Genomic DNA, 20,027 nt, shown 5'->3' with positions numbered 1-20,027 from the left:
CGAGCTAAGTGTAAAAATAAACGTAGAATTGAAGCATCGATGGCCGAGGCATTCATTACTGAGGAGGTGGCAAACTTCGTGACAACACACTACGAAGCCAAAAATCATCATTTGCATAACCCAAAGCCTCGGTACAATGATGGCGATCCAAAAAAAGTTCGATCCAACCTCAGCCTATTCAAAGGTAAGCTCGCACCATCCGGTGCTTCGAAAGGGAAATCGTTGGATGTCGAAGAATGGCGGACCATTTCTTTGTATATCTTATCCAACCTAACAGAAGTGTGGTCGTACATCGAGTAAGTTATCTGTAATTTATTGTTCTGCAACTTCTAATTGCTATGAACTACTCTTATTCCCGGATATTTGATATAGTCGATACGTCGCCGAATTCTCAGATGGAGCGGTCATCGAAAAGGATTCCGTCGAAGAGTATGAGCTTCTCGCAAAGCATGGAGGCTACTATCCCGGTTTCATCTCTTGGTTCAAACAAAGGATAATTAATTACCATTAAGGGCCCATTTGATTTCTTGGTCTAATTTGCGGCTAATGCATCCATTCTTTCGTATTAAACTTGTAGGCTGATGCAGAGTCTATGGACGCCGAGTTGAGAGAAGTCGCTAATGGTCTTGACTATAAGGTCCGTTCATTTGACAAATACAACATCAACGGGTATCACTTTCATACCTTTGGCAAAGAGCTATCTATGCCTGACCTAAAGACTACAAATTGTTATGTCTCTGCTATCGGCGAAGGAGACACCGAGTATTATGGAAGCATTGAAGCAATTTATGAACTTCTATTCTATGGTGAAAACCCACCGACCGTCGTACTCTTCAAATGTTATTGGTTTGAGCCGAGGGAGACTAGAAGGACTCATGAACATATAGGACTAGTCGAAATCAACCAAAACTCCCACTTAGATGTTCCCGATGTCTATATTACGGCTCAACAGGCGACACAAGTTTTCTATCTACCATGGGCCTGCCAAACTGATCCAAATCTCAAAGGTTGGGATGTCGTTTATGAAGTGCCACCACATTTTAGACCACCTACCCTCAATGAAGAGGATTACGAACCTCACATTAACCCAGACACATATGAAGGAGAATTCTTCCAAGAAACACGTATGTCCAAGAAACGTTTCAAGAACCGCTCTACTTCACCCCAGAACATTGAAGTAGACAGCGACAGTGAATCCGTCTTAACCCCTGAGCCCGAACAGGAAGAGCTAGAAGAAGAGGTTACTGCTGTGGATGACCTGTCACTTCTTGACCGATTACATAATGGTGGCCTTCCACATGTTCTTCGTGATAGTGATGATGATGATGCATTTATTGATGATAGTGATGATCATGATGCATTTATTGACCTCGAAGCATATATAGACGAGCACGATTGTTATTAGTTCATGTCAGGTATTCAACTATTATACTATATATAAATTTTGAGTTCATGTTAGGTATTCAATTTTTCTTAGTCATGATGGTATTTATGACGATGATACACTTAAATTATATACATTTTATTACTCATGTTGGTATTTATTTTGTACTAATTTCATTTACTCTTTGTCATGACAGGTGTTGAAAGATGGTGGGAAAGGGTCGAAAGCACTCCGCGGCTCCTTCTTCGTCGGCGGGTGATGGGATGGGTACTTCCATTCCTGCCTCGCCTCTTCGGAGAGCGTTGCTCTCTACTCTGCAAGGAGCGCCCCCCGTGAGAGGAGGTCAACCCCCCGCAAAGCCGAGAGGTACTAAAGGTACACGTTGTATTCATGTTGGTATTTATGTTGTACTCATGTTGTATGCATATTGGTATTTATATACATTTTATTACTCATGTTGGTATTTATGTTGTACTAAAGGTACACGTGGCCGCGGGAGAGGTAGGGCGGTGGCTGCCATGCCTTCTGAGGTGGCGGCTACACGGTCTCCGCCACCACCCCAAGCTAATTCACCTGAGCACAGGACTTGTAGGGTGGATTCGTCTGAGGTGGAGGCTACACGGTCTCCAGTTCACGAGCCTCGGGTCGACGAGCCTCAGGTCGATGAGCCTTCGACCCACGAGACTCGTGTCCCAGAGGCTTCATTCCAGGCGACTCCTGAGCAAAGCAGGGATGAGGGTACGTCCCAAGAGACCCAGTGGGATGCTGGTAGCGACGAGGAGCTGGGTGAGGGGGCTACCGTCTACCAGCGTGGTAGTCCGGGGCTCCCGCTCGTGCCAGCGACCCCCGAGCAGAGGTGGTCGATTAGGCCAAATGGGGACAAGTAAGTTAATTTACTCTTATTTAACCTTTTGTCTTCGCGTTTTCTCAAATATCTAATGTTTTGGCTTTAATTTGTCATACTGTAGGGGTTGGATTGTTGCCAAGGGTGTCCGCAAGCCCAACAGCGTCCTTGGTGTGCTTTGTCATAAAAACTTCCCAGGGTTTGTTACGTTGCCCGGTCGGGAGCGAGAGGTAGGAATGACCTCGGAGCACTACTTGGGTGCCCCGGCCCCGCCGGAGGTGGAGATCGACGGTGTTTTGTGTGACACGAGGGCGGACATGGTGATCCGAAAGTTCTGGGTAATTTCTCCTTCACACAATTATAAATCAACCATAGCTATTTATTGTACTAATCGGTGTTGTATCGTTTGCAGACCTACTATAGGTGTGAGGAGGGATACAAGGAGGACGCGGCAAAGGTTATCGAAACCAAATTTCGCCGCCTACTTCAAAACTTTCGGCATGAGGCTCGGGTGCAGGCTGTTCGAGACTACTATGCCACGCGGCGTATTAGGATTGACAAGGCGAAGTGACGTGATGCTAAGATGGAGAAGGAGCATTACATGAAGGTAATTACATATTATTAAGGCTTTGTAGTTAGTTTCCTTGATTTGGTTCTTCCGCGCTCAAATTTCTCTTTATTAACTTAGGTGCCCCCTAGATGGTGTGTGGATAAGATGGATTGTTGGGAGGCCTTGGTGGATCAGTGGTGCTCCAAAACATGGGAGGCCAGCCACAACAACGGCAAGGAGAGGCGTGGCAAAATGGTTGGCGTGCCACACCATCAAGGGAGCGTCAACTTAATCCAATTTGGCGAGAACTGGGTATGTGGTTTTCTTCATGCCTCATGCAATTCATTCTTAATGCTATCTTGAGCCCTTTACTAATACAATTTCCTCTCTCGCTCTTTTAGGCGCGTCACAATAAGACGGAGGTGCCACAGATGTACGACCTGTATGCGATGGCCCATACTTCCTCGTACAAGAAGGTCAAGGCATTCTCTAAGTCTGACCTCGAGCATCCAGAAAACTTCACCAACATCTCCTCCCACCACAAGCTCGTGAAGTACAGAGATCACGGGAAGGCGAGGAAAGGGGAGGACTTTAACCCGAGCGAGGGGCCTATTGATCCAGAGCTCATGATGATAGCTGGCAACGGGAGGCCCCATGGATCGATCGCCATTGGAGACGGCCTTATACGTTGTCCTAGCACTCTCCGGCAGATAAATGGCACGCCAAACGAGCTCTTGTCCGGAGATAACACGTCGTCCACGGCCAGTCGAGCTCGCCGTCGAGGTTAGTTTAATGGACTCAACTATCTTTCCGCATTATGTTGTGCGTTGGAACCAATATGATTACATTGCTAACAATGAGTTGTGTTGCAGGCTGCTATTTAGAAAGAGAGACAGGCAATGCAGGCGGCTATGGCGGAGAAGGATAAGGAAATTAGGGAGCTGGAGGAGAGGACGACTGCATTGGTGGAGGCGGAGAGGGCATGGAATGATGCGTCTAACAGGGCCATATACGAGCTCTTCGTGGTAAGTTTCTTCTTCATGTTATTTCAAATCTTGCATTTGAATGTCCGTTTCATTAATAAATAAAAAGTTTGACTTGTCTAAACCAAATGTACAATCTATGTGCGAGAAGAGCGACCAAGTCCCTCCGCCGATGCCAGTCATTAACGTGGCGGGGACGGTGAGTTTCATTTCAGTGCAGTGATCTTAAGAGTGTCCTCATGCTAACTACACATTGCAAACGATGTTTGGTGCAAAATATCTCCCGAAACGCGTCGCACGACCCTTCTATAGTCGAGCCATCTCCAGGGCAGCCTTCTCCAGGTGAAACAAGTCAAAGCCACCGTGCTTCACCGCTGTGATCACGATAATGGTATGTTATTTCTAGTGTTCTAATAAAAAATAGCTAGACTTCCATCTAAATGACATAATTAGCTTAGTTAGCTCCAAAATGGCTAAATTGGCTAATTATCCTACGAAATGACATAATTAGCTTAGTTAGCTCCAAAATGACCTATTTAATAAAAAATGACATATAGTTAGCTAAGTTCTCTCCTAAATGACATAATAAGGCTAACGTAGCTCCAAGATGACCTATTCCCCCTAACTTAGGTATTAATTAAATGGCCTATAGTTAGCCTAGCTAGATCCAAAATGGCTTAATAAGCATAGTTTGCTCCGAAATGACCTATTTTACCCAAATTAGCTCCGAAACGACCTATAGTTAGCTAGGGTTCCACCTAAATGACATAATTAGCTTAGTTAGCTCCTAAATAGTCTATTTAATAAAACATGCCCTATACTTAGCTAATTATCCTCGAAGTGACATAATTAGCTCCAAAAAGGCATTCTTAGCCAATTTAGCCCGAAGAAGGGGACAAGAGGAGAAGAAAGAGGAAAAATGAAAGGAAGGAAGATGAAGAACAAGAGAAGAAGAAGAAGAGAAGAAGAAGAAGAGAAGAAGAAGAAGAGAAGAAGAAGAAGAGAAGAAGGAGAAGAAGGAGGAGAAGAAGGAGAAGGAGCTCCTCCTTCTCCTTATTCTTCCTCCTTCTCCTCCTTCTTTTCTTCTTCTTCTCCTCTTCCTTCTCCTTCTCCTCCTTCTCCTCCTCCTCCTCCTTATTTTACTTCTTCTTCTCTTTCTATTCTTGTACGTAGCTTAGAGTCATCCAAGAAAGGCTAAATTGGCTAATTATCCTACGAAATGACATAATTAGCTTAGTTAGCTCCAAAATGACCTAACCTATAGTTAGCTAAGTTCTCTCCTAAATGACATAATAAGGCTTACGTAGCTGCAAGATGACCTATTCCCCCTAACTTAGGTATTAAATGGCCTATAATTAGCCTAGCTAGATCCAAAATGGCTTAATAAGCATAGTTTGCTCCGGAATGACCTATTTTACCCAAGTTAGCTCCGAAAGGACCTATAGTTAGCTAGGGCTCCACCTAGATGACATAATTAGCTTACTTAGCTCCTAAATGGTCTACTTAATAAAACATGACCTGTACTTACCTAATTATCCTCGAAATGACATAATTAGCTCCAAAAACGCATTCTTAGCCAATTTAGCCCGAAGAAGGGGACAAGAGGAGAAGAAAGAGGAAAAATGAAAGGAAGGAAGAAGAAGAAGAGAAGAAGAAGAAGGAGAAGGAGGAGGATAAGAAGAAGGAGAAGAAGGAGAAGGAGCTCCTCCTTCTCCTTCTTCTTCCTCCTTGTTCCTCCTTCTCCTTGTCCTTCTTCTTTTCTTCTTCTTCTCCTCTTCCTTTTCCTTCTCCTCCTCCTCCTCCTTCTTTTACTTCTTCTTCTATTTCTCTTCTTCTAAGTATCTTAGACTCATCCAAGAAAGGCTAAATTGGCTAATTATCCTACGAAATGACATAATTAGCTTAGTTTGCTCCAAAATGACCTATTTAATAAAAAAATGACCTATAGTTAGCTAAGTTCTCTCCTAAATGACATAATAAGGCTTACGTAGCTGCAAGATGACCTATTCCCCCTAACTTAGGTATTAAATGGCCTATAATTAGCCTAGCGAGATCAAAAATGGCTTAATAAGCATAGTTTGCTCCGGAATGACCTATTTTACACAAGTTAGCTCCCAAACGACCTATCGTTAGCTAGGGTTCCACCTAGATGACATAATTAGCTTAGTTAGCTCCTAAATGGTCTATTTAATAAAACATGACCTATACTTAGCTAATTATCCTTGAAATGACATAATTAGCTCCAAAAAGGCATTCTTAGCCAATTTAGCCCAGAGGAGGGGACAAGAGGAGAAGAAAGAGGAAAAATGAAAGGCAGGAAGAAGAAGAAGAAGAGAAGAAGAAGAAGGAGAAGGAGGAGGATAAGAAGAAGGAGAAGAAGGAGAAGGAGGAGCTCCTCCTTCTCCTTCTTCTTCCTCCTTCTTCCTCCTTCTCCTTCTCCTTCTTCTTTTCTTCTTCTTCTCCTCTTCCTTCTCCTTCTCCTCCTCCTCCTCCTTCTTTTACTTCTTCTCTTTCTCTTCTTCTACGTAGCTTAGACTCATCCAACAAAGGCTAAATTGGCTAATTATCCTACGAAATGACATAATTAGCTTAGTTTGCTCCAAAATGACCTATTTAATAAAAAATGACCTACAGTTAGCTAAGTTCTCTCCTAAATGACATAATAAGGCTTACGTAGCTGCAAGATGACCTATTCCCCCTAACTTAGGTATTGAATGGCCTATAATTAGCCTAGCTAGTTCCAAAATGGCTTAATAAGCATAGTTTGCTCCAGAATAACCTATTTTACCCAAGTTAGCTCCAAAACGACCTATAGTTAGCTAGGGTTCCACCTATATGACATAATTAGCTTAGTTAGCTCCTAAATGGTCTATTTAATAAAACATGACCTATACTTAGCTAATTATCCTCGAAATGATATAATTAGCTCCAAAAAGGCATTCTTAGCCAATTTAGCCCGAAGAAGGGGACAAGAGGAGAAGAAAGAGGAAAAATGAAAGGAAGGAAGAACAAGAAGAAGAGAAGAAGAAGAAGGAGAAGGAGGATAAGAAGAAGGAGAAGAAGGAGGAGAAGAAGGAGAAGGAGCTCCTCCTTCTCCTTCTTCTTCCTCCTTCTTCCTCCTTCTCCTTCTCATTCTTCTTTTCTTCTTCTTCTCCTCTTCCTTCTCCTCCTCTTCCTCCTCCTCCTTCTTTTACTTATTCTTCTCTTTCTCTTCTTCTACGTAGCTTAGACTCATCCAAGAAAGGCTAAATTGGCTAATTATCCTACGAAATGACATAATTAGCTTAGTTAGCTCCAAAATGACCTATTTAATAAAAAATGACCTATAGTTAGCTTAGTTCTCCCATAAATGACATAATAAGGCTTACGTAGCTGCAAGATGACCTATTCCCCCTAACTTAGGTATTAAATGGCCTATAATTGGCCTAGCTAGATCCAAAATGGCTTAATAAGCATAGTTTGCTCCGGAATGACCTATTTTACACAAGTTAGCTCCCAAACGACCTATAGTTAGCTAGGGTTCCACCTAGATGACATAATTAGCTTAGTTAGCTCCTAAATGGTCTATTTAATAAAACATGACCTATACTTAGCTAATTATCCTCGAAATGACATAATTAGCAACAAAAAGGCATTCTTAGCCAATTTAGCCCGGAGAAGGGGACAAGAGGAGAAGAAAGAGGAAAAATGAAAGGCAGGAAGAAGAAGAAGAAGAGAAGACGAAGAAGGAGAAGGAGGAGGATAAGAAGAAGGAGAAGAAGGAGAAGGAGGAGCTCCTCCTTCTCCTTCTTCTTCCTCCTTCTTCCTCCTTCTCCTTCTTCTTTTCTTCTTCTTCTCCTCTTCCTTCTCCTTCTCCTCCTCCTCCTCCTTCTTTTACTTCTTCTTCTCTTTCTCTTCTTCTACGTAGCTTAGACTCATCCAACAAAGGCTAAATTGGCTAATTATCCTACGAAATGACATAATTAGCTTAGTTTGCTCCAAAATGACCTATTTAATAAAAAATGACCTATAGTTAGTTAAGTTCTCTCCTAAATGACATAATAAGGCTTACGTAGCTGCAAGATGACCTATTCCCCCTAACTTAGGTATTAAATGGCCTATAATTAGCCTAGCTAGATCCAAAATGGCTTAATAAGCATAGTTTGCTCCAGAATAACCTATTTTACCCAAGTTAGCTCCGAAACGACCTATAGTTAGCTAGGGTTCCACCTAGATGACATAATTAGCTTAGTTAGCTCCTAAATGGTCTATTTAATAAAACATGACCTATACTGAGCTAATTATCCTCGGAATGATATAATTAGCTCCAAAAAGGCATTCTTAGCCAATTTAGCCCGAAGAAGGGGACAAGAGGAGAAGAAAGAGGAAAAATGGAAGGAAGGAAGAAGAAGAAGAAGAGAAGAAGAAGAAGGAGAAGGAGGAGGATAAGAAGAAGGAGAAGAAGGAGGAGAGGAAGGAGAAGGAGCTCCTCCTTCTCCTTCTTCTTCCTCCTTCTTCCTACTTCTCCTTCTCCTTCTTCTTTTCTTCTTCTTCTCCTCTTCCTTCTCCTCCTCCTCCTCCTCCTCCTTCTTTTACTTATTCTTCTCTTTCTCTTCTTCTACGTAGCTTAAACTCATCCAAGAAAGGCTAAATTGGCTAATTATCCTACGAAATGACATAATTAGCTTAGTTAGCTCCAAAATGACCTATTTAATAGAAAATGACCTATAGTTAGCTAAGTTCTCTCATAAATGACATAATAAGGCTTACGTAGCTGCAAGATGACCTATTCCCCCTAACTTAGGTATTAAATGGCCTATAATTGGCCTAGCTAGATCCAAAATGGCTTAATAAGCATAGTTTGCTCCGGAATGACCTATTTTACCCAAGTTAGCTCCGGAACGACCTATAGTTAGCTAGGGTTCCACCTAGATGACATAATTAGCTTAGTTAGCTCCTAAATGGTCTATTTAATAAAACATGACCTGTAGTTAGCTAATTATCCTCGAAATGACATAATTAGCTCCAAAAAGGCATTCTTAGCCAATTTAGCCCGAAGAAGGGGACAAGAGGAGAAGAAAGAGGAAAAATGAAAGGAAGGAAGAACAAGAAGAAGAGAAGAAGAAGAAGGAGAAGGAGGAGGATAAGAAGAAGGAGAAGAAGGAGGAGAAGAAGGAGAAGGAGCTCCTCCTTCTCCTTCTTCTTCCTCCATCTTCCTCCTTCTCCTTCTCCTTCTTCTTTTCTTCTTATTCTCCTCTTCCTTCTCCTTCTCCTCCTTCTCCTCCTCCTCCTCCTTCTTTTACTTCTTCTTCTCTTTCTCTTCTTCTACGTAGCTTAGAGTCATCCAAGAAAGGCTAAATTGGCTAATTATCCTACGAAATGACATAATTAGCTTAGTTAGCTCCAAAATGACCTATAGTTAGCTAAGTTCTCTCCTAAATGACATAATAAGGCTTACGTAGCTGCAAGATAACCTATTCCTCCTAACTTAGGTATTAAATGGCCTATAATTAGCCTAGCTAGATCCAAAATGGCTTAATAAGCATAGTTTGCTCCGGAATGACCTATTTTACCCAAGTTAGCTCCGAAAGGACCTATAGTTAGCTACGGCTCCACCTAGATGATATAATTATCTTACTTAGCTCCTAAATGGTCTACTTAATAAAACATGACCTGTACTTAGCTAATTATCCTCGAAATGACATAATTAGCTCCAAAAACGCATTCTTAGCCAATTTAGCCCGAAGAAGGGGACAAGAGGAGAAGAAAGAGGAAAAATGAAAGGAAGGAAGAACAAGAAGAGAAGAAGAAGAAGGAGAAGGAGGAGGATAAGAAGAAGGAGAAGAAGGAGAAGGAGCTCCTCCTTCTCCTTCTTCTTCCTCCTTCTTCCTCCTTCTCCTTGTCCTTCTTATTTTCTTCTTCTTCTCCTCTTCCTTTTCCTTCTCCTCCTCCTCCTCCTTCTTTTACTTCTTCTTCTATTTCTCTTCTTCTACGTAGCTTAGACTCATCCAAGAAAGGCTAAATTGGCTAATTATCCTACGAAATGACATAATTAGCTTAGTTAGCTCCAAAATGACCTATTTAATAAAAAAATGACCTATAGTTAGCTAAGTTCTCTCCTAAATGACATAATAAGGCTTACGTAGCTGCAAGATGACCTATTCCCCCTAACTTAGGTATTAAATGGCCTATAATTAGCCTAGCCAGATCAAAAATGGCTTAATAAGCATAGTTTCCTCCGGAATGACCTATTTTACACAAGTTAGCTCCCAAACGACCTATAGTTAGCTAGGGTTCCACCTAGATGACATAATTAGCTTAGTTAGCTCCTAAATGGTCTATTTAATAAAACATGACCTATACTTAGCTAATTATCCTCGAAATGAAATAATTAGCTCCAAAAAGGCATTCTTAGCCAATTTAGCCCGGAGAAGGGGACAAGAGGAGAAGAAAGAGGAAAAATGAAAGGCAGGAAGAAGAAGAAGAAGAGAAGAAGAAGAAGGAGAAGGAGGAGGATAAGAAGAAGGAGAAGAAGGAGAAGGAGGAGCTCCTCCTTCTCCTTCTTCTTCCTCCTTCTTCCTCCTTCTCCTTCTCCTTCTTCTTTTCTTCTTCTTCTCCTCTTCCTTCTCCTTCTCCTCCTCCTCCTCCTTCTTTTACTTCTTCTTCTCTTTCTCTTCTTCTACGTAACTTAGACTCATCCAACAAAGGCTAAATTGGCTAATTATCCTACGAAATGACATAATTAGCTTAGTTTGCTCCAAAATGACCTATTTAATAAAAAATGACCTATAGTTAGCTAAGTTCTCTCCTAAATGACATAATAAGGCTTACGTAGCTGCAAGATGACCTATTCCCCCTAACTTAGGTATTAAATGGCCAATAATTAGCCTAGCTAGATCCAAAATGGCTTAATAAGCATAGTTTGCTCCAGAATAACCTATTTTACCCAAGTTAGCTCCGAAACGACCTATAGTTAGCTAGGGTTCCACCTAGATGACATAATTAGCTTAGTTAGCTCCTAAATGGTCTATTTAATAAAACATGACCTATACTTAGCTAATTATCCTCGAAATGATATAATTAGCTCCAAAAAGGCATTCTTAGCCAATTTAGCCCGAAGAAGGGGACAAGAGGAGAAGAAAGAGGAAAAATGAAAGGAAGGAAGAAGAAGAAGAAGAGAAGAAGAAGAAGGAGAAGGAGGAGGATAAGAAGAAGGTGAAGAAGGAGGAGAAGAAGGAGAAGGAGCTCCTCCTTCTCCTTCTTCTTCCTCCTTCTTCCTCCTTCTCCTTCTCCTTCTTCTTTTCTTCTTCTTCTCCTCTTCCTTCTCCTCCTCCTCCTCCTCCTCCTTCTTTTACTTATTCTTCTCTTTCTCTTCTTCTACGTAGCTTAGACTCATCCAAGAAAGGCTAAATTGGCTAATTATCCTACGAAATGAAATAATTAGCTTAGTTAGCTCCAAAATGACCTATTTAATAAAAAATGACCTATAGTTAGCTAAGTTCTCTCATAAATGACATAATAAGGCTTACGTAGCTGCAAGATGACCTATTCCCCCTAACTTAGGTATTAAATGGCCTATAATTGGCCTAGCCTGATCCAAAATGGCTTAATAAGCATAGTTTGCTCCGGAATGACCTATTTTACCCAAGTTAGCTCCGGAACGACCTATAGTTAGCTAGGGTTCCACCTAGATGACATAATTAGCTTAGTTAGCTCCTAAATGGTCTATTTAATAAAACATGACCTATAGTTAGCTAATTATCCTCGAAATGACATAATTAGCTCCAAAAAGGCATTCTTAGCCAATTTAGCCCGAAGAAGGGGACAAGAGGAGAAGAAAGAGGAAAAATGAAAGGAAGGAAGAACAAGAAGAAGAGAAGAAGAAGAAGGAGAAGGAGGAGGATAAGAAGAAGGAGAAGAAGGAGGAGAAGAAGGAGAAGGAGCTCCTCCTTCTCCTTCTTCTTCCTCCATCTTCCTCCTTCTCCTTCTCCTTCTCCTTCTTCTTTTCTTCTTCTTCTCCTCTTCCTTCTCCTTCTCCTCCTTCTCCTCCTCCTCCTCCTTCTTTTACTTCTTCTTCTCTTTCTGTTCTTGTACGTATCTTAGAGTCATCCAAGAAAGGCTAAATTGGCTAATTATCCTACGAAATGACATAATTAGCTTAGTTAGCTCCAAAATGACCTATAGTTAGCTAAGTTCTCTCCTAAATGACATAATAAGGCTTACGTAGCTGCAAGATGACCTATTCCCCCTAACTTAGGTATTAAATGGTCTATAATTAGCCTAGCTAGATCCAAAATGGCTTAATAAGCATAGTTTGCTCCGGAATGACCTATTTTACCCAAGTTAGCTCCGAAAGGACCTATAGTTAGCTAGGGCTCCACCTAGATGACATAATTAGCTTACATAGCTCCTAAATGGTCTACTTAATAAAACATGACCTGTACTTAGCTAATTATCCTCGAAATGACATAATTAGCTCCAAAAACGCATTCTTAGCCAATTTAGCCCGAAGAAGGGGACAAGAGGAGAAGAAAGAGGAAAATTGAAAGGAAGGAAGAAGAAGAAGAGAAGAAGAAGAAGGAGAAGGAGGAGGATAAGAAGAAGGAGAAGAAGGAGAAGGAGCTCCTCCTTCTCCTTCTTCTTCCTCCTTGTTCCTCCTTCTCCTTGTCCTTCTTCTTTTCTTCTTCTTCTCCTCTTCCTTTTCCTTCTCCTCCTCCTCCTCCTTCTTTTACTTCTTCTTCTATTTCTCTTCTTCTACGTAGCTTAGACTCATCCAAGAAAGGCTAAATTGGCTAATTATCCTACGAAATGACATAATTAGCTTAGTTAGCTCCAAAATGACCTATTTAATAAAAAAAAATGACCTATAGTTAGCTAAGTTCTCTCCTAAATGACATAATAAGGCTTACGTAGCTGCAAGATGACCTATTCCCCCTAACTTAGGTATTAAATGGCCTATAATTAGCCTAGCCAGATCAAAAATGGCTTAATAAGCATAGTTTGCTCCGGAATGACCTATTTTACACAAGTTAGCTCCAAAACGACCTATAGTTAGCTAGGGTTCCACCTAGATGACATAATTAGCTTAGTTAGCTCCTAAATGGTCTATTTAATAAAACATGACCTATACTTAGCTAATTATCCTCGAAATGAAATAATTAGCTCCAAAAAGGCATTCTTAGCCAATTTAGCCCGAAGAAGGGGACAAGAGGAGAAGAAAGAGGAAAAATGAAAGGAAGGAAGAACAAGAAGAAGAGAAGAAGAAGAAGGAGAAGGAGGAGGATAAGAAGAAGGAGAAGAAGGAGGAGAAGAAGGAGAAGGAGCTCCTCCTTCTCCTTCTTCTTCCTCCATCTTCCTCCTTCTCCTTCTCCTTCTCCTTCTTCTTTTCTTCTTCTTCTCCTCTTCCTTCTCCTTCTCCTCCTTCTCCTCCTCCTCCTCCTTCTTTTACTTCTTCTTCTCTTTCTGTTCTTGTACGTATCTTAGAGTCATCCAAGAAAGGCTAAATTGGCTAATTATCCTACGAAATGACATAATTAGCTTAGTTAGCTCCAAAATGACCTATAGTTAGCTAAGTTCTCTCCTAAATGACATAATAAGGCTTACGTAGCTGCAAGATGACCTATTCCCCCTAACTTAGGTATTAAATGGTCTATAATTAGCCTAGCTAGATCCAAAATGGCTTAATAAGCATAGTTTGCTCCGGAATGACCTATTTTACCCAAGTTAGCTCCGAAAGGACCTATAGTTAGCTAGGGCTCCACCTAGATGACATAATTAGCTTACATAGCTCCTAAATGGTCTACTTAATAAAACATGACCTGTACTTAGCTAATTATCCTCGAAATGACATAATTAGCTCCAAAAACGCATTCTTAGCCAATTTAGCCCGAAGAAGGGGACAAGAGGAGAAGAAAGAGGAAAATTGAAAGGAAGGAAGAAGAAGAAGAGAAGAAGAAGAAGGAGAAGGAGGAGGATAAGAAGAAGGAGAAGAAGGAGAAGGAGCTCCTCCTTCTCCTTCTTCTTCCTCCTTGTTCCTCCTTCTCCTTGTCCTTCTTCTTTTCTTCTTCTTCTCCTCTTCCTTTTCCTTCTCCTCCTCCTCCTCCTTCTTTTACTTCTTCTTCTATTTCTCTTCTTCTACGTAGCTTAGACTCATCCAAGAAAGGCTAAATTGGCTAATTATCCTACGAAATGACATAATTAGCTTAGTTAGCTCCAAAATGACCTATTTAATAAAAAAAAATGACCTATAGTTAGCTAAGTTCTCTCCTAAATGACATAATAAGGCTTACGTAGCTGCAAGATGACCTATTCCCCCTAACTTAGGTATTAAATGGCCTATAATTAGCCTAGCCAGATCAAAAATGGCTTAATAAGCATAGTTTGCTCCGGAATGACCTATTTTACACAAGTTAGCTCCAAAACGACCTATAGTTAGCTAGGGTTCCACCTAGATGACATAATTAGCTTAGTTAGCTCCTAAATGGTCTATTTAATAAAACATGACCTATACTTAGCTAATTATCCTCGAAATGAAATAATTAGCTCCAAAAAGGCATTCTTAGCCAATTTAGCCCGGAGAAGGGGACAAGAGGAGAAGAAAGAGGAAAAATGAAAGGCAGGAAGAAGAAGAAGAAGAGAAGAAGAAGAAGGAGAAGGAGGAGGATAAGAAGAAGGAGAAGAAGGAGAAGGAGGAGCTCCTCCTTCTCCTTCTTCTTCCTCCTTCTTCCTCCTTCTCCTTCTCCTTCTTCTTTTCTTCTTCTTCTCCTCTTCCTTCTCCTTCTCCTCCTCCTCCTCCTTCTTTTACTTCTTCTTCTCTTTCTCTTCTTCTACGTAGCTTAGACTCATCCAACAAAGGCTAAATTGGCTAATTATCCTACGAAATGACATAATTAGCTTAGTTTGCTCCAAAATGACCTATTTAATAAAAAATGACCTATAGTTAGCTAAGTTCTCTCCTAAATGACATAATAAGGCTTACGTAGCTGCAAGATGACCTATTCCCCCTAACTTAGGTATTAAATGGCCAATAATTAGCCTAGCTAGATCCAAAATGGCTTAATAAGCATAGTTTGCTCCAGAATAACCTATTTTACCCAAGTTAGCTCCGAAACGACCTATAGTTAGCTAGGGTTCCACCTAGATGACATAATTAGCTTAGTTAGCTCCTAAATGGTCTATTTAATAAAACATGACCTATACTTAGCTAATTATCCTCGAAATGATATAATTAGCTCCAAAAAGGCATTCTTAGCCAATTTAGCCCGAAGAAGGGGACAAGAGGAGAAGAAAGAGGAAAAATGAAAGGAAGGAAGAAGAAGAAGAAGAGAAGAAGAAGAAGGAGAAGGAGGAGGATAAGAAGAAGGTGAAGAAGGAGGAGAAGAAGGAGAAGGAGCTCCTCCTTCTCCTTCTTCTTCCTCCTTCTTCCTCCTTCTCCTTCTCCTTCTTCTTTTCTTCTTCTTCTCCTCTTCCTTCTCCTCCTCCTCCTCCTCCTCCTTCTTTTACTTATTCTTCTCTTTCTCTTCTTCTACGTAGCTTAGACTCATCCAAGAAAGGCTAAATTGGCTAATTATCCTACGAAATGAAATAATTAGCTTAGTTAGCTCCAAAATGACCTATTTAATAAAAAATGACCTATAGTTAGCTAAGTTCTCTCATAAATGACATAATAAGGCTTACGTAGCTGCAAGATGACCTATTCCCCCTAACTTAGGTATTAAATGGCCTATAATTGGCCTAGCCTGATCCAAAATGGCTTAATAAGCATAGTTTGCTCCGGAATGACCTATTTTACCCAAGTTAGCTCCGGAACGACCTATAGTTAGCTAGGGTTCCACCTAGATGACATAATTAGCTTAGTTAGCTCCTAAATGGTCTATTTAATAAAACATGACCTATAGTTAGCTAATTATCCTCGAAATGACATAATTAGCTCCAAAAAGGCATTCTTAGCCAATTTAGCCCGAAGAAGGGGACAAGAGGAGAAGAAAGAGGAAAAATGAAAGGAAGGAAGAACAAGAAGAAGAGAAGAAGAAGAAGGAGAAGGAGGAGGATAAGAAGAAGGAGAAGAAGGAGGAGAAGAAGGAGAAGGAGCTCCTCCTTCTCCTTCTTCTTCCTCCATCTTCCTCCTTCTCCTTCTCCTTCTCCTTCTTCTTTTCTTCTTCTTCTCCTCTTCCTTCTCCTTCTCCTCCTTCTCCTCCTCCTCCTCCTTCTTTTACTTCTTCTTCTCTTTCTGTTCTTGTACGTATCTTAGAGTCATCCAAGAAAGGCTAAATTGGCTAATTATCCTACGAAATGACATAATTAGCTTAGTTAGCTCCAAAATGACCTATAGTTAGCTAAGTTCTCTCCTAAATGACATAATAAGGCTTACGTAGCTGCAAGATGACCTATTCCCCCTAACTTAGGTATTAAATGGTCTATAATTAGCCTAGCTAGATCCAAAATGGCTTAATAAGCATAGTTTGCTCCGGAATGACCTATTTTACCCAAGTTAGCTCCGAAAGGACCTATAGTTAGCTAGGGCTCCACCTAGATGACATAATTAGCTTACATAGCTCCTAAATGGTCTACTTAATAAAACATGACCTGTACTTAGCTAATTATCCTCGAAATGACATAATTAGCTCCAAAAACGCATTCTTAGCCAATTTAGCCCGAAGAAGGGGACAAGAGGAGAAGAAAGAGGAAAAATGAAAGGAAGGAAGAAGAAGAAGAGAAGAAGAAGAAGGAGAAGGAGGAGGATAAGAAGAAGGAGAAGAAGGAGAAGGAGCTCCTCCTTCTCCTTCTTCTTCCTCCTTGTTCCTCCTTCTCCTTGTCCTTCTTCTTTTCTTCTTCTTCTCCTCTTCCTTTTCCTTCTCCTCCTCCTCCTCCTTCTTTTACTTCTTCTTCTATTTCTCTTCTTCTACGTAGCTTAGACTCATCCAGGAAAGGCTAAATTGGCTAATTATCCTACGAAATGACATAATTAGCTTAGTTAGCTCCAAAATGACCTATTTAATAAAAAAATGACCTATAGTTAGCTAAGTTCTCTCCTAAATGACATAATAAGGCTTACGTAGCTGCAAGATGACCTATTCCCCCTAACTTAGGTATTAAATGGCCTATAATTAGCCTAGCCAGATCAAAAATGGCTTAATAAGCATAGTTTGCTCCGGAATGACCTATTTTACACAAGTTAGCTCCAAAACGACCTATAGTTAGCTAGGGTTCCACCTAGATGACATAATTAGCTTAGTTAGCTCCTAAATGGTCTATTTAATAAAACATGACCTATACTTAGCTAATTATCCTCGAAATGAAATAATTAGCTCCAAAAAGGCATTCTTAGCCAATTTAGCCCGGAGAAGGGGACAAGAGGAGAAGAAAGAGGAAAAATGAAAGGCAGGAAGAAGAAGAAGAAGAGAAGAAGAAGAAGGAGAAGGAGGAGGATAAGAAGAAGGAGAAGAAGGAGAAGGAGGAGCTCCTCCTTCTCCTTCTTCTTCCTCCTTCTTCCTCCTTCTCCTTCTCCTTCTTCTTTTCTTCTTCTTCTCCTCTTCCTTCTCCTTCTCCTCCTCCTCCTCCTTCTTTTACTTCTTCTTCTCTTTCTCTTCTTCTACGTAGCTTAGACTCATCCAACAAAGGCTAAATTGGCTAATTATCCTACGAAATGACATAATTAGCTTAGTTTGCTCCAAAATGACCTATTTAATAAAAAATGACCTATAGTTAGCTAAGTTCTCTCCTAAATGACATAATAAGGCTTACGTAGCTGCAAGATGACCTATTCCCCCTAACTTAGGTATTAAATGGCCAATAATTAGCCTAGCTAGATCCAAAATGGCTTAATAAGCATAGTTTGCTCCAGAATAACCTATTTTACCCAAGTTAGCTCCGAAACGACCTATAGTTAGCTAGGGTTCCACCTAGATGACATAATTAGCTTAGTTAGCTCCTAAATGGTCTATTTAATAAAACATGACCTATACTTAGCTAATTATCCTCGAAATGATATAATTAGCTCCAAAAAGGCATTCTTAGCCAATTTAGCCCGAAGAAGGGGACAAGAGGAGAAGAAAGAGGAAAAATGAAAGGAAGGAAGAAGAAGAAGAAGAGAAGAAGAAGAAGGAGAAGGAGGAGGATAAGAAGAAGGTGAAGAAGGAGGAGAAGAAGGAGAAGGAGCTCCTCCTTCTCCTTCTTCTTCCTCCTTCTTCCTCCTTCTCCTTCTCCTTCTTCTTTTCTTCTTCTTCTCCTCTTCCTTCTCCTCCTCCTCCTCCTCCTCCTTCTTTTACTTATTCTTCTCTTTCTCTTCTTCTACGTAGCTTAGACTCATCCAAGAAAGGCTAAATTGGCTAATTATCCTACGAAATGAAATAATTAGCTTAGTTAGCTCCAAAATGACCTATTTAATAAAAAATGACCTATAGTTAGCTAAGTTCTCTCATAAATGACATAATAAGGCTTACGTAGCTGCAAGATGACCTATTCCCCCTAACTTAGGTATTAAATGGCCTATAATTGGCCTAGCCTGATCCAAAATGGCTTAATAAGCATAGTTTGCTCCGGAATGACCTATTTTACCCAAGTTAGCTCCGGAACGACCTATAGTTAGCTAGGGTTCCACCTAGATGACATAATTAGCTTAGTTAGCTCCTAAATGGTCTATTTAATAAAACATGACCTATAGTTAGCTAATTATCCTCGAAATGACATAATTAGCTCCAAAAAGGCATTCTTAGCCAATTTAGCCCGAAGAAGGGGACAAGAGGAGAAGAAAGAGGAAAAATGAAAGGAAGGAAGAACAAGAAGAAGAGAAGAAGAAGAAGGAGAAGGAGGAGGATAAGAAGAAGGAGAAGAAGGAGGAGAAGAAGGAGAAGGAGCTCCTCCTTCTCCTTCTTCTTCCTCCATCTTCCTCCTTCTCCTTCTCCTTCTTCTTTTCTTCTTCTTCTCCTCTTCCTTCTCCTTCTCCTCCTTCTCCTCCTCCTCCTCCTTCTTTTACTTCTTCTTCTCTTTCTGTTCTTGTACGTATCTTAGAGTCATCCAAGAAAGGCTAAATTGGCTAATTATCCTACGAAATGACATAATTAGCTTAGTTAGCTCCAAAATGACCTATAGTTAGCTAAGTTCTCTCCTAAATGACATAATAAGGCTTACGTAGCTGCAAGATGACCTATTCCCCCTAAATTAGGTATTAAATGGTCTATAATTAGCCTAGCTAGATCCAAAATGGCTTAATAAGCATAGTTTGCTCCGGAATGACCTATTTTACCCAAGTTAGCTCCGAAAGGACCTATAGTTAGCTAGGGCTCCACCTAGATGACATAATTAGCTTACTTAGCTCCTAAATGGTCTACTTAATAAAACATGACCTGTACTTAGCTAATTATCCTCGAAATGACATAATTAGCTCCAAAAACGCATTCTTAGCCAATTTAGCCCGAAGAAGGGGACAAGAGGAGAAGAAAGAGGAAAAATGAAAGGAAGGAAGAAGAAGAAGAGAAGAAGAAGAAGGAGAAGGAGGAGGATAAGAAGAAGGAGAAGAAGGAGAAGGAGCTCCTCCTTCTCCTTCTTCTTCCTCCTTGTTCCTCCTTCTCCTTGTCCTTCTTCTTTTCTTCTTCTTCTCCTCTTCCTTTTCCTTCTCCTCCTCCTCCTCCTTCTTTTACTTCTTCTTCTATTTCTCTTCTTCTACGTAGCTTAGACTCATCCAAGAAAGGCTAAATTGGCTAATTATCCTACGAAATGACATAATTAGCTTAGTTAGCTCCAAAATGACCTATTTAATAAAAAAAATGACCTATAGTTAGCTAAGTTCTCTCCTAAATGACATAATAAGGCTTACGTAGCTGCAAGATGACCTATTCCCCCTAACTTAGGTATTAAATGGCCTATAATTAGCCTAGCCAGATCAAAAATGGCTTAATAAGCATAGTTTGCTCCGGAATGACCTATTTTACACAAGTTAGCTCCAAAACGACCTATAGTTAGCTAGGGTTCCACCTAGATGACATAATTAGCTTAGTTAGCTCCTAAATGGTCTATTTAATAAAACATGACCTATACTTAGCTAATTATCCTCGAAATGACATAATTAGCTCCAAAAAGGCATTCTTAGCCAATTTAGCCCGGAGAAGGGGACAAGAGGAGAAGAAAGAGGAAAAATGAAAGGCAGGAAGAAGAAGAAGAAGAGAAGAAGAAGAAGGAGAAGGAGGAGGATAAGAAGAAGGAGAAGAAGGAGAAGGAGGAGCTCCTCCTTCTCCTTCTTCTTCCTCCTTCTCCTTCTCCTTCTTCTTTTCTTCTTCTTCTCCTCTTCCT

This window comes from Hordeum vulgare, chromosome 3H (assembly GCF_904849725.1).
Source record: "Hordeum vulgare subsp. vulgare chromosome 3H, MorexV3_pseudomolecules_assembly, whole genome shotgun sequence".
Taxonomy (NCBI): Eukaryota; Viridiplantae; Streptophyta; class Magnoliopsida; order Poales; family Poaceae; genus Hordeum; species Hordeum vulgare.
This window is presented reverse-complemented; position numbering follows the sequence as displayed.